Here is a 6,000-nt window from a genome sequence, read left to right as displayed (position 1 = left end):
TTCGATGCAATCCCTGTCAAATTACCAACAGCTTTCTTCAATGAACTGGAACAAATAGTTCAAAAATTCATATTTAACTCCAAAGACCCCGAATAGCTAAAGCAATCCTGAGAAGAAAGAATAAAGTGGGGGATATCTCACTCTCCAACTTCAAGTTCTACTACAAAGCCACAGTAATCAAGACAATTTGGTATTGACACAAGAACAGAGCCACAGACCAATGAACAGAATAGAGACTCCAAACATTAACCCAAACATATATGGTCAACTAATAGTCGATAAAGGGGCCATGGTCATAAAATGGGAAAATGACAGTCTCTTCAACAGATGTTGCTGGCAAAACTGGACAGCTACATGTAAGAGAATGAAACTAGATCACTGTCTAATCCCATACACAAAATTAAACTAGAAATGGATCAAAAACTTGAATGTAAGTCATGAAACCATAAAACTCTTAGAAAAAAACATAGGCAAAAATCACTTAGACATAAACATAAGTGACCTCTTTTTGAATATATCTCACCGGGCAAGGTAAAAAAAATGCAAAAATGAACAAATGGGACTATATCAAGCTGAAAAGCTTCTGTACAGCAAAGGACACCATCAATAGAACAAAAAGGTATCTTACAGTATGGGAGAATATATTCATAAATGACAGATCTGATAAAGGGTTGACATCCAAAATATATAAAGAGCTCACACACCTCAACAAACAAAAAGCAAATAATCCAATTAAAAAATGGGCAGAGGAGCTGAATAGACAGTTCTCTAAAGAAGAAATTCAGGTGGCCAACAGACACATGAAAAGATGCTCCACATTGCTTGTCATCAGAGAAATGCTAATTAAAACCACAATGAGATATAATCTCACACCAGTAAGGATGGCTACCACCCAAAAGACAAACAACAACAAATGTTGGTGAGGTTGTGGAGAAACAGGAACCCTCCTACACTGCTGGTGGGAACGTAAATTAGTTCAACCATTCTGGAAAGCAGTATTGAGGTTCCTCAAAATGCTCAAAGTAGAAATCCCATTTGACCTAGGAATTCCACTTCGAGGAATTTACCCTAAGAATGCAACACTCCAGTTTGAAAAAGACAGATGCACCCCTTTGTTTATTGCTGCACTATTTACAATAGCCAAGATATGGAAGCAACCTAAATGTCCATCAGTAGATGAATGGATAAAGGAGAAGTGGTACATATACACAATGGAATATTACTCAGCCATATGAAAAAAACAAATCCTAATATTCGCAACAACATGGATGGAGCTAGAGGGTACTATGCTCAGTGAAATAAGCCAGGCAGAGAAAGACAAGTAACAAATGATTTCAATCATATGTGGAGTATAAAAAGAAAAGAAAAGTGAAGGAACAAAACAGCAGCAGAAGCACAGAACCCAAGAATGGACTATAGTTATCAAAGGGAAAGGGACTGGGGAGGCCAGTTGGGAAGGGAGGGATAAGGGCGGGAAGAAAAGAAAGGGGGCATTACAATTAGCATGTATAGTGTTGGGGTCACGGGTTGGGCTGTGCAACACAGAGAAGACAAGTAGTGATTTTACAGCATCTTACTATGTTGAAGGACAGTGACTGTGAACTTGGTGACAAGTAGAGATTTTACAGCATCTTACTATTTTGATGGACAGTGACTGTGAATGGGGATGTGGTGGGGACTTGGCGAAGGGGGAAGCCTAGTAAACATAGTGTCTTTCATGTAATTGTAGATTAATGATACCAAAATTAAAAAAAATAAAAAATAAAGAATAAAAAAAACCTTTCACTATTATAAAAAATGACTATCTTGAGCTTATTAAGTGATTCTACAAATTTTATTATAAATATATAAACCTTTTTAACTCAACCTTCAGCTGTGATACAGACATTTTTGTACAAATATTTTGTTCTACTGGAAATATTTCCAAAAACTAAACAGAAATTACTAATTATTATGTATATATATCTTGTTATCTATGTACATATATCCAGTTTTGTGTATTGTGACTATTTCACCACTTGTAAGATGGTCTTTAAATGTGTTTATTCTATTTAATTTACATGGAATTTCATATTACTTTTCAGAAAAAATTTCTATTTTTCTAAATAGGCCTTACATATTTTTCATATCTTAGATACTCAGTATATTTAAATGACTCATACTATCTATTTTTGAAATTATTTCTGTTTCATATTTATTATTTTTATTAACAATGAATAAAATATTTAATTACTAAATATTGAAAATGTTAAATAAAAATTTTCATTTAATATTTAATAGAAAGTTAAATATTTCAATATTGATTTTAATAGTTTTCTACAAAACAAGCAGAGTAATAATCAGAAAATATAATAATATGGGGGCATCACACTTCCTGATTACAAACTAAACAAGAAAGCTTGAGACAGTCCTGGCATCAAAACATACATACAGAACAACAGAGTAGAATAGACAGGCCAGAAATAAAGCTCCACATATATTAATTGACAAGGAGTGCAGATGACATGATATTTTACATAAAAAGAACTAAAGAATCCAATCCAAAACCTTTCACTATTATAAAAAATGCTAGATCTAATACCTGAACTCAGCAAAGTTGCAGGATACAAAATTAATACACAGAAATCTGTTGCATTCTATACACTAGAGAGGAACTAGCAGAAAGACAAATCAGGAAAACAATTCCATTCACAATTGCAACAAAAAGATTAAAATACCTAGGAACAAACCTAACCAAGGAAGTGAAAGACTTATACTCTGAAAACTATAAGACACTCATGAGAGAAACTAAAGAAAATACCAATAAATAGAAATACATCAAGTTCTCATGAATAGGAAGAATTACAATTGTAAAAATGGCCGTTTTGACTAAGGCAATCTATAGATTGAAAGCAATTCCTATCAAAATACAAATAGCATTCTTCAATGAACTAGAGAAAATCCTTCTAAAATTCATATGGAATTACAAAACACCCCAAATAGCCGAAGCAATCCTGAGAAGGAACAATGAAACTGGGAGATTATGCTCCAGGACATCAAGCTCTACGAGAAAGCCCCAGTAATCAAGACAATTTGGTACTGGCACAGAAACAGACCCATAGACCAATAGAACAGGATAGACAGCACAGATATAAACCAAGCATATGTGGTCAATTAATCTACAATTAAGGAGCTATGGACATACAATGGGAAAATGACAGCCTCTTCAAAAACAGGTGTTGACAAAACTGGATGTCTACATGCAAGAGATTGAAAATGGATTATTGTCTAACCCCATACACAAGAGAAACCTTGAAATGGATCAGAGACCTGAATGTAAGTCATGAAACCATAAAACTCTTAGAAGAAAACATAGGCAAAAATCTCCTGAATATAAACATGAGCAACTTTTTCCTGAACGCATCTCCTCAAGCAAGGGAAACATGCAAAATGAACAAGTGGGACTACATCAAACTTAACAGTTTCTGTACAACAAAGGACACCATCAACAGAACAAAAAGACAACCTACAGTATGGGAGAATATATTTCTAAATGACATATATGACAAGAGGTTAACATCCAAAATATATGAAGAACTCACACACTTCAACACCCAATAAGCAAATAACCCAATTAAAAAATGGGCAGAGGATATGAACAGACAACTCTCCAAAGAAGAAATTCAGATGGCTAACAGGCATATGAAAAGATTTTCCACATTGTTAATTATCAGGGAAATGCAAATAAAAACCACAATGAGCTATCACCTCACACCAGTTAGGATGGCCAGCATTGAAAAGACTAAGAAAACAACAAACGCTAGTGAGGATGCAGAGAAAGGGGAACCCTCCTACACTGCTGGTGGGAATATAAACTGATTCAACCATTGTGGAAAGCAATATGGAGGTTCCTCAAAAATCCAAAAATATAAATACAATTTGATCCAGGAATTTCACTCCTAGGAATTTATCCAAAGAATACAAGTTTTCACATTCAAAAATACATATGTACCCCTATGTTTATTGTAGTACTATTTACAGTAACCGAGATATGGAAGCAACCTAAGTGTGCATCGGTAGATGAGAGAATAAAGAAGACATGGTACATATACACAATTGAATACTATTCAGCTATAAGAAAGAAACAAATGCTACCATTTGCAACAACATGGATGGAGCTGGACAAAATTATGTTCAGTGAAATAAGGCAGGCAGAGAAAGACAATACCAGATGATTTCCCTCATTTGTGGAGTATAACAATGAAGTAAAACTGAAGGAAAAAAACACCAGCAGACTCACAGACTCCAAGAACGGACTAGCAGTTACCAAAGGGGAGGGGTGTGGGATGGCGGATGGCAAAGGAGGGAGAAAGAGATTGATGGGTATTATGATTGGTACACATGGTGTGGGGGGATCATGGGGAAGACAGTATACTACAGAGAAGACAAATAGTGACTCTGTGCCATCCTATTACACTTGTGGAAAGTGACAGGACTGGGGTAAGGGAGGGCTCTATAACATGGGTGAATGTAGTAACCACATTATTTTTCATGTGAAACCTTCACATCAGTGTATACCAATAATACCTTAATAAAAAATAAACAATAGGTTAAAGATGGCAGTGTGGGAGGTGAGACAGAGGCTTCCTCCTAAAACCACATATAATATGAAAATATAATTAATACAACTAATCCTGAAAGAACCACAGGAAAGAGGACAGCGCCAGCCTGCATAAACCTGGAGAAAAGAACAGACATCATGGAACAGGGTAATGTACCAAAGCTGTAGCCCACCAGGACGCTAACCCTTCCCCTGCCCCAGCTCACTGGCAGGAGGAAGATGAACTCAGCAAGCATGGAGTAGAGGCCTGGGACTGCTGAATACCTAACTCTGGAGATCTGCTCTGGGAGCAAAAACCTACATTTCATGGTGCTTTCATGATACTCGTGTGGTTACGGGGTTGGAAAGCAAAGACAGGCAGACTTTCTGGAGAGACTGAGATTCCAGCCACTTGTGGAAAGCAGGGATCCATGTCTGGCTACTCTGGGACAAAAGCTTACACCAGTATGCTCGGCCCACTGGATCACGCAGTGGAGACAGGCATAGAAGTTGGAAAGCAGGAAAAAGCTCTTTCCTCCCCCAAGGCACCAATACCGCTTCACTGCAACCTCCAACATTGCTTCAGAGACTGAGCAGCTCCAGAGAGTAGAACTTCAGGACACTAGAGAGCTCCATACAGAAATATGAAATGCCAAAGGAACCTGGTCCAGAGTAAAATTAATGTAAGTCTTGAGAAAGATTTAAATGACATGGACCTTAAGACTCTTCCTGAAAGGGAGCTCAGAATAAAAATCATCACCATGCTAATGGAGGTACAGAGAGATATTTAAGAACTCAGGAATGAATTCTGGTCAGAGATCCAATCATTGAAGAGCACAATGTTGGGTATTAAAAGCAGATTAGGTATGGTGGAGAAGAACATAAATGAAATAGAAACTAGAGAAGAGGAATACAAAGAGGCTGAGGCACAGAGAGAAAAAAGTTTCTCTAAGATGAAAGAATATTGAGAGAACTGTGTGACCAATCCCAGTAGAACAATATTCACATTATAGGGGTACCAGAAGAAGAAGATAGAGAGAAAAGGGTAGAAAGTGTCTTTGAGTAGGTAATTGCTGAAAACGTCCCCAATCTGCGGAAGGAGATAGTATCTCAGGCCATGGATTCACAGATCTACCAACATAAGGGATCAAAGAAGACAACACCAAGACACATAGTAATTAAAATAGCAAAGATCAAGGATAAGGACAGAATGTGAAAATCAGCCAGAGAGAGAAATAAGATCACATACAAAGGAAGGCCCATCAGGCTAACATCAGCAGAAATCTTACAGGCCAGAAGGGAGTGGCATGATGTATTTAATGCAATGAAGCAGAAGGGCCTGGAACTAAAAATATTTTATCCTGCAAGATTATCATTTAAATTTCAAGGTGGGATTAAACAATTTCCAAATAAGCAAAAGC

This window comes from Manis pentadactyla, chromosome 10 (assembly GCF_030020395.1).
Source record: "Manis pentadactyla isolate mManPen7 chromosome 10, mManPen7.hap1, whole genome shotgun sequence".
Taxonomy (NCBI): domain Eukaryota; kingdom Metazoa; phylum Chordata; class Mammalia; order Pholidota; family Manidae; genus Manis; species Manis pentadactyla.
The sequence above is the reverse complement of the archived record's forward strand: the minus strand, read 5'-3'. Positions refer to the sequence as shown.